This window comes from Solea senegalensis, linkage group LG11, assembly GCF_019176455.1.
Source record: "Solea senegalensis isolate Sse05_10M linkage group LG11, IFAPA_SoseM_1, whole genome shotgun sequence".
NCBI lineage: Eukaryota > Metazoa > Chordata > Actinopteri > Pleuronectiformes > Soleidae > Solea > Solea senegalensis.
Genome location: NC_058031.1, coordinates 9,889,227 through 9,899,220, shown reverse-complemented (window position 1 = coordinate 9,899,220; position 9,994 = coordinate 9,889,227). Strand labels below are relative to the sequence as shown.

Sequence of the window (9,994 nt, the reverse complement as noted above, 5' to 3'; positions counted from 1 at the left end):
ACACAAAAAAAGAAGTTGTTAAAATTTTATGATTCAACTAATTTTTGGTTCTGAGTGAAAGCCTAAGATGGGGAATCATAGCAAGTATGAACGATAGTATGGATCTTGCAGCCTACTGCTCCGCCTGCAGGATGCTATGACTGTGCGCAATCTGACTGATTATTATACGACAGAAGAATTCAACACACATCAGTCACATTATCTGATATTTTAGGTCACTTGCCTCCCTACATTCAAAGCTGTCCAACAAATACAGATTATGTATCTGAAGTTCAGGAGCGGGACAACACCTCAGTCATCCTCCTTCTGTCGACGTACTGTATGTACAGCATAAAGCGCTCCACTCCCCATTCTTCGTCTCCCGACCTCCCTCCCCTCTATTTCTGTCTTCCCTTTTCTCTATTCTTTTCCTTAGATGAGGAGCCGCTGCCGATCCACGTCACGTGTTTGAGACAATTTTGTGAGAGTGAGCGCTTTTGTCAGTGTCATAGCCCTTGGTTATACTTTCTCAACACAATTAAGTTATAAATAATGATAATGAAGTTGTTAACTGGTTAGAGGTATTATGTTAATTGGTTAGGTGTTATCTGGTAATGGATAAGGTTAGAGATAATGCGTGCGTGCTGTGGGGGGGCAGTGGGTGTGTTGAGTTGTATGCCCGAATTTCAGTCACACCTTTAAAACAGCCCTCCGTGATCAGTCATAATCAGCTGGTGTGAATGGATGCGCATGCATCAAACAAAAACACATTTGTGCATGCACACACACACACACACACACACACACACACACACACACACACACACACACACACACACACGACACACACGGCACACACTGAATTGACTTATATTCATTTAGCCTAAAATTAAAAAAACATTATCCCGAACCTTAACCATAACCCTGACCTTAGCCTAACCATCATTCAAATCTTTAACCAGTCCCTCAGTTAGAGTCTGTCTCATTAGAACCAGGTTTTTGGTATTTATGAGAAACACTGGTTCTGAAAAGTCAGCATTTAGGCCAGAAAATCAGACCCTTAACGTAACCCTATTTGTAACGCTAAAACCAGCTCATCTTTCTCCAAAATGACCTCACTTCCTATTTTGTTTCTATCTTTTTTGGGGCCTCATGAAGCTCTACAGACAAGTACAGACACACTCACACACTCACACACTCACTCCTCCCCTGATGGAGATACAGACTGTCACTGACACAGTGACAGCCTTCATCTCCTTGCCTCTTAATCCAAAGGAGTGGGAAGCAGCCAGTATTGACATCTGAGACCAGCATATGGGATTCTCTCATATCTGACCTTTAACACAGCCAGACCAAAGTGTGTAATGGTCTGCAGCTCTCCAGTGACTTCCAGAGATTTTATTCTGCACACAAGTGCAATAGCAAGACAAGGGGAGAGAGGAAAGAGATACCGCGCCGGGAAAGATGGAGAGTCCTTGAATAAAAACCTATTAGCTACAAAGAAAAGTAGCTTCCTTCTCCTTTCTTGTCAAGATCACTCGTTCAAAGTCCTCTTTTTCTCAATACAGCTCTGTGCCCATGAGAAGGTAGTAAAGAAGCATGAAATTATATGACACTCTCGGAGTATCAGTATATTCACTGAACTGTTCTTTAAATGAACACACATAAAGCAGAACAAGGACCAAACAGTGGACTGACTCTGTCCTATGTAAGCCCCATTTGGAAAACATTCACCTCACATAACGGGCTGCATCAGTGAGACAATAAATATCCCACTATCCCTACGAATTAACTTTGTTCTTTATGATTCTGCAGTGCTGCGTTTTATTTATGACCAGCGGCGGGGGAGCTCCATTGAAACTGTAGTTAATGAGACCAGTAGTAGCTCTTCATGTGATGTAGTGAAGCCACAGAAACACCGTTTTTATTCAAAGCTACACCAAGTTAGCATGCAGCATGTACTTACTGCCAGATCCCACCAAACTGTAACAGATTTTATTCAAACTTCAACTTAAACTGCAGTGCGTAAACTTTGGTGATCTTTTTTCTTGGTTTGTTGATGTTCTTCTTTCTCTGTTTGATCTTCTTGAACAGAAATGATCCGACATTATTTGTGTGTCATGTCTTTCATCTGAGAACGGGCTCCTCGACCAGTAATATACACCTGACTGAAGGAGCATTTGTTGGCACCAGAGAGAGTCATGTGCCGCTGATCTGTGGAGCACATTTGACAAAGGTTTGAATATAACAGACATTATGTTAATGTTTAAATTACACACTACGGTTTTAAAGTGGTATCGTGGCTTTACGTGCTGCAGCAACTTCAATTCTTAACCCCACTATATTCGCCTCAGGTGGGTGGATCATTTACAAACAATGGCACTGAATGTTTACAAACAGAATTGAACATGATTCATATTATTTTTGTTCGCAGAATTGTCTGATTTCAGTCTTTCTGCATGGAGTGTGCATGTTCGCCCCGTGTGTGCGTGGGTTTCCTCCGGGTTCTCTGATTTCCTCCCGCAGTCCAAAAACATGCAGATTTGGGGATTTGGCAAATTAACCGTAGGTGTGAGTGTGAGAGTGGATGGTTGTTTGTCTCTATGTGGCCCTGTGATGGACAGGCGATCTGTCCGGGGTGTACCCCGCCTTTCGCCCTATAGGTCAGCTGAGATTGGCACCAGCACGACCCTCATGTGGAGGATACAGCGGTAGAAGGTGAGTGAGTAGTGCTATGATTAAAATAATAAAAAATGTTACTCCAGGAAAGCTGCACTGACATGACATGCCATTATGGCATGCATTAATCACTGGCCAACGACCTCCCACAACCACAGCTCACTCCAGCCAGACAAGGGCAAGCTTTGACCTGCCACCTGGGTCCCTGACACCTGCCACACAGGTCAGTCGCCCTGGAGTGCTGCGTCTGTCAGGGCCAGGCTGAGCTGGGTAGCCGGTCACCAAGCAGTTTAATCTCCAAAAGATTCCCACCACCTGGCTCCACTGGCATTGCACCAAAGCCCGTAGCTCTCCATTCTGGCAAGGGTCATTGTCATGTTGCAGAGGGCACAGCAGGAACTCAACTGGAAAAGGATGGATGGATGGACATTAGTCCAGTGCAGGCCATGCTTGTTTAATTTGAACCTCCACCTCTTAGCGAAAACTGTGAAAGCTTAGTATTGGCTGTTTTCCCTTGATTGGTACAGCTGCATGTTGGATACAGTTAGAGCGGTGGATCGCCCGCAGGCTATACTGCTGCATAAGTGTATGTGAGCACATGAATGTTTGCCTCGGGGAAGGATTTGCTCTCGGGTCTTTGATTACCGGTTTGCAGTCAGGCTTTTCAACACGACCCAATCTTAGGGTCCCCTTCAGCAATTTACCATGTAGCTTGCAGTTAAATCCCCCATCTGTTGGATGATGACTGAGCTTTTTGGTTTGGCTGTCCAGTTCTGGGCTGCAACTGTGTGCACTTACAGAATGCCTCTAAATGGAGTATGAGGTTGACCATTCGTGGCATATTGTCAGAGAGATGCTGACGTTAAAAAATAAGTGCTCCTCTTTGTTTTTGTGAAGAAAATCCTATTTTGTATCAGCAGTGATTCACAGAGGTGTAGCTCGATGTGCTGGATTGCATAACCAACTAGAGTCTGTGATAACATTTGGACGCAGCAGATTCATTTCCCTATGCTCCTAATCCTTCACTCAGCACATTACTAGCCTCTGTATACACACACACACACACACACAGACCCACACTCTGACCCCATTCTACAACAATACACAGATATTTCATCATGCTCTCTCTATAAACTTACAGTTGTGTGTATCGAAACCCTTTATTTCTGCTTTTCAACCAGAACACGGAAAATAACGCTGCGAGCCAACAAACAACACGGATGCGTCACGCGCGTTACATTTGTCAGGTTGTTGCTGTTTGAACAAAAGGAAATCAAATCAAACTCCCATCATCCTCCGTCTTCCGACTGACACAGACACATGCATGAGGGAGCAGAGGCAATTTAATTTGGGCAACGACTAATGACGCATTTCATTATTCATTAACTATCTGCTTTATTGATTAATCAAATCATTTTTTAACTGCAACGCTAATGTAACTTTCAAACACTGAAACACTGTATTAATTTTAATCAGAGACAAAAGCAAACAAATCTTTTATAACTGTTCAATGCTAATCAATTAACAGTCAAAGAGGGCAGGATATAAGGATATATTACACGCATATAAAGCTTCACAGTGCAGACACTAAAACCTTTTTTAGCACTTTTTTACACTTGAAATATCCAGTGTTTGTTTTGACAATATTCTGCTTCCCTCATTTGGGTGGCTTATAATTGTCCACACTATTTCATGAATCATGGTTACTGAGCACAGGCAGACAAAACAGTCGCCTGGCTGCTTGTTTCTCAATCTCACGGAGCAGAAGAGGCTCCAGACATCTATTAAAAAACAGTGAATATTAGCCAGTGAAGCAGATGAAGAACACATACTTGTGCTGTATTCATCCTCCACTTAAAAAAACATGGGCAGAGTCAGAGAAATGGAGAAGCCAGACTGAAATAGATAAGTGTAAGATAAGAAAAGAAGCTCAGAGTCAGGGAAAGAGGAAGTCAGACAGAGAGATGGAGAAATGGAGAGGAATGGTGAGTGTGAACCTTGGAAAGCTTTATTTTATCAACACGATGAGTTAGTGAGGCAACACCTGGCTGTTGGTTCAAAGTTACAAACTTTAAATCAGTCTTTGGCAGCTTGTCCAAACTGGATCTCTCGCTCTTACACACACACACACATTAGACACTTTGCACCACACCTGTGTTGTAAAGAAGAAAAGAAAGTTTTCACTCACAATGCACGCCACTTGTGTGCGTGTGTTAAATGAAAGTGTGTGTTATTGTGTGGCCAACATTGTGTTTCTTTAATGAGCTCAGTTTACACACTTCGTTAATAGGCTGGCACAGCAGAGGCACACACACACACATACACACACGCGCGCACACACACACACATCTCCATTTCACTCTGCTCATTTATTCATGTATTAGTTAGTTTGTTCCACTAGGTTCACTTGCATGCTGCTACAGTAATTGCCCCTATATTTTCTGCATTGATTTCCACTCCTACAGCAACACTCTGTGGCAAACATACAGGCATGGCAGCCATACACACACGCACACACACACACGCACACACACACACAGCTGCTGACTGGAGATGGAGGTGTCACAGTATGTTCCTCTGTGACTTCAATCTTGGACTCTGTAGCTGTTTGGCTTTTCATGTGGTAATCATTTATCTTTCGGGTTCTTCTTTGTTTTATTTCCTACCTTTGTGTTGTTCAGGTCAGATCTGTTTGTCACTTGTCTGTGAGTAATCACCGGGAGTTTCTCTGCCCACCTACACACCTGTTTCCCCATCCCTTGATCTCCCAGAGTCTGCGCTGTCTCAGCCTTTGTCACGTTTTTCTTTGTGTCTGTTTAGTTACCCGTTCATGTTCTTACCCTTCCCTGAGTTTGTATCTCGTTATGCTTGGAGTTAAACATGTGTCTAATTACATGCTTGTCTCCTTCAATACCTGTTTATCCACCCATGTGCCTGTGAGCCAGTGTTTGTTCGTTTCAGAAAGTACCATAGCTGCATCATTGTGCATTTTATGTGTTTGCCTCAGTGTGTGTGTGTGTGTGTGTGTGTGTGTGTGTGTGTGTGTGTGTGTGTGTGTGTGTGTGTGTGTGTGTGTGTGTGTGTGTGCGTGTGTGTGTGTGTGTGTTTGGCTCCACCCTGCCTGTGTTGTGCTGTGCCACAAAGTGTTTTTCCAGTAAATGTATTTATCCATTTAACTGGACCTCTTTAACAGGTATTTATTCCTGCAACGGTGACACAGATGAAACAACAAGAGGCTCAAGCATTCTGATATAAGTCTGTGTCAGTGAGGAGAGCTCAACTTTGTTTCAGCACGCTGCTCTTCCCACTGGCTATAAAAATAGCATCAACCTCACAATCCCGGGCAATGTTCTCTTCTGCTTGCAGCTCAGGGCTCGTTTCTGGTGAGCAATGGGAGGAGCAGTCGGGAGAATTTGCTGTTGCAGCCAGACGTGGTCCACACAGGCTTTCTGTTATAGCTGGATGTAGAAGTCCATTTACGCTGGACTACGTGTACGTGCGTGAGAGAGAGCCACAGTAAACATGATTGCAGATGGGAATGTGGGAATGGTGTGTTTGTGTGTGTGTGTGGGCAGCCAGGAAAGCAGGTCTGCAGGGAGAGATAACTGCTCAAATCTGTCCTCTCCTCACTCACACCCTTCTGCTGAGACCTCTAAAAGCTCACCCCTAGGCTTACGCACAAGCCCACACCCACACAAAAACGTACGCACAGGATCCTCAGATCAACTCTATCCCCAACTACCATTTCAATCTTCTCCCAGTTGTGTAAATATAAGAAAAGGAGAGGGACACACACACACACACACACAGCTCTGTCCAGTCAGGATTATTATCTATTAATGAGGTGCAAGGAACAGAATGACACATGCATGCTCTTACATTCACATACGCAATCTTTTTCTATTACATTTAGACGGGCAAGTGTCATATTTAAATGGAATGTTTTGAAGTTGATACTGAGTTAGAATGACACAGGAAAACACAGTTCCCAAAACACATTTGCATATCATTATTTCTGCAGCGGCATTTATTATTATTATTATTATTATCATCAGTAGTAGTAGTAGTAGTATTATTCCATGGCATGTCCTCTCTTTAGAATTCCCTTTTTTGTTGTTGTTTTTTCACCTTTGCTGTAACCCGCTGCCCTCACCATAGTCTCCCTCCATCAACACACACAGCGCCTCGTCAAAATGTATTTACTCGACACCATGCCACACTGGATCATCTCCTTTCTCCCAAACACCTTTGGTGGTGAGGAGGACTGTGGTCTGTCAAAGAGATTTTTAAGACAACCATCTTCCCATGCTGGGAAGTGTCAGCAGTAAACAACAACCCCTTGCACATTCCCTGACATGTACATGTGTTCGGATGTAGCTGAGCAGTGTTACAGGACCATGGACAGCTCTTTCACCGACTTCCCCTGCCTCACTGGTCAGTAAAGAGTTTTGAACAGTTTTTAACTGTGTTTTAAATGCAAGTGACGCTGCTAAAAATAAGCAATTAACACCATTCCAAATTCCAATTTTTTTAACCCAGTGTCACCCATTTTGACATCATGGATGTGCCAGAAACAAAACAAGTCGCAGGAACAACGCCAACGTCCTCAGTGATAATGTTACAGTGGTTAGTATTTTGACTCTTTTACTTTGGTTTCTCTTTAAATCAATCATTTAGATCACTTTGCGTACCCGTGACATAGGAAAACGTCAATTGCAAACAGCCTGAATACATTTAGAAACTGCCATATATCAAGTCAAGATCTGTGTGACAGATTTGTGACTGAATATGTTCAAGAAATGTCTGGTAGATTTCTTTTTTTTAAAGAAAAAGTGAACTGGTGTTGCTCTCTGAACATTTTTAAATAAATAATTCACATGAAGAGATTTTATTTGATGTGGGGTGTGTGGGGGGGGTGCACTCACAGACAGACACTTTTTTTTAAAGTGTGCGGGGGTAGGGGGTACATGGCTGGAGGTCAAATGTCTGAAGGGGTACGTGACTGTGAAAAGATTGGGAGCCACTGGTTTAGAAGATCTGATTGATGAGAGATGTGATGTTTTAAAACATCAGAGTTGCGACGATCATAAATGTTAACAGTTGGAAAATGATTGAGCATCACAGCGCTGTGGTGCGTGTTCACCTGGGTCTGGAGAGTTCCCATTGATCAGAGGCTATAAACCTGCATGCAGAGTCATTTCAATCCAAGTTTTTTTTTACCAGTGGGAATGAGGCACAATGTGAACAGCCCCAGCATTAACCTAGTTTCCATTAAAACGTAACACAAATTTTATCCAAATTTGTTTAAATTGAGTAAAAGCAAAACACACATATATATGTGCTATGTCCACTGCTGTTCAACAAATACTGGTTGTTAATTCAAATAAATTAATTGAAATAAAATTTAAAAGGCAAGTCACAGGGGAAGGACAAAAAGACGCACCTTGATTTAAAATATAAAGAACACAGGTAACAGTAGAGACCGTCGTTGATACATGGTCACATTCTGTTGTTGCGTTACATCTGTTAATGTAGTCGTATTTGTTTGCTTGAGGAATGTTGTCGTTCCTCGTCGGTTCAAACATACAGTACTTCCTCTTGACTGCCATTTCAGCTCATTTGAAATGAGAAAGTTTTCAGTGATGTGATTTTTTAAAACATCGTCTCTTATTTACTGAATTAATTTCCATTGCACTTAGTTTTGTAAAATGTTCATGTCCTTTTATTAAAGATATCAAAAATGTGCATTAAAACAGCCTGATGGATCTTGTGACTGCTGCAGCACTGGTCAGCACCATGGACAGCTCCCTGATTGTTTGACAGATGCACCTTCAACTCTGTATCCTCAGTTCTAAGCAGACTATAGAATGAATACTAATACTAAAATACACACGTATATGTATATATATACATATATATATATAATGTCTGAAGTATATTTATATATAAATATATATATATATATATACATATATATACATATACTTTTGACATACTGTATGTAAATAGATGTCACATTGCAGGTAACAATATAAGTAGTGATGCTTATCATCAATATGTAGACTGTTATTTGGTCCAATTCCTCTGTGGTGGAAAGTAAGTCAGTAAGAATTTTATGCTACAAGTGTTAAATATAGATTTATCCGAAAGTAACTAACTACAGATTAAGATTTTACATTGATAACACACAACAGATTGTGTAAATTTAACTGATATGCATGCATTTGAGTAAATGCAATATTTCAAAAAAGGTTTTTGCCAAAGAGCTATGTCTGTCTTACTAATTTTCCATCAACCACTGGACAAACCTTGTTAACAGAACATAAAGTAGTTAAAACTAGCTCCAACTCAACCAAAAAAAAACAGGAAATGCTGAATGTTAATTACATAGTGTTGCATCAGTTTTTATCAAACTAATGAAGTTATGTATAACAATAATCTCAGTCACAGTCACACTTTACTGCAAGTAAACGTATGGGCATTACTTAATCAGTATAAGTGCAGGACCTCTACCTGTAATGAAGTATTTATACAGTTTTATTTGTACTTTGTACAAGCATATGAGATCTTCCACCATTTCTTTTTAAAGTTAAAGTTAGTTTTTATTAATCCCCTTAGGGAAAGTATTCCTCTGCATTTTGACCCATCCTAGAAGTAGGAGCAGTGGGCTGCCACACTGAGTGGCGCCCGGGGAGCATTGGGGGTTGGGTACCTTGCTCAGGGGTACCCCAGCCCTTTTTGGCCGGGTGGGGATTTGAACCGGCGACCCTCCGGTTACAAGTCAAGTTCCCTTTCCCCTTGGCCACAGGCTGCCCTTAAAGAAATCATATATGAAAATCAGCATTTTTAATTAAAAATAACTAAGCTGTGCCTTTGCCACATTTTTACAAAACATGTCAGAAATGATCTGCATTTCAGATAAGAGGTGAAAGCATGTAAAAAAAAAAAATTGATAAGAATAATTGACAATGAAATTCTTTGTGACCAAAAGCCTCAGAGTCATTGGAATCACAAATTGAGCTGCTCTCTGTGCTCTTCTCTCCCACAGCTGCAGCCTGAGAGAGGACACAAGGCTGCTTCAGCCTCATCACATAAAGGCAGGCGGAATGCTAATAAAGCTGGATTCAATCAAATTGAAAGCAGTCTTTTGGTAATTCATGGCTTTAAAATTAGAATTCTTGTTCTGCATTCAGAGTCGTTCTCTGTCTCTCCCACACAGCCTGAATCTTATATCCTGGCTGGAGCTGAAAGAGTGATACCTTATCTACTCTATGTAATATTGTTTTTGGGTTGTTCCAACAATCTGACAGAAACCCAAGCTAAATTTAATACATAT

At 41.5% G+C, this 9,994-nt stretch overlaps 1 long non-coding RNA gene across 1 annotated transcript; it reads left to right on the top strand.

The window, feature by feature from the left end:
* The first annotated feature begins 7,029 nt into the window (after window positions 1–7,029).
* Window positions 7,030–9,762, top strand: LOC122777800. The gene is made up of 3 exons (XR_006361362.1): window positions 7,030–7,092; window positions 7,198–7,284; window positions 9,707–9,762. It is a non-coding gene; the product is annotated as an uncharacterized LOC122777800 (long non-coding RNA).
* Window positions 9,763–9,994: the final 232 nt, after the last annotated feature.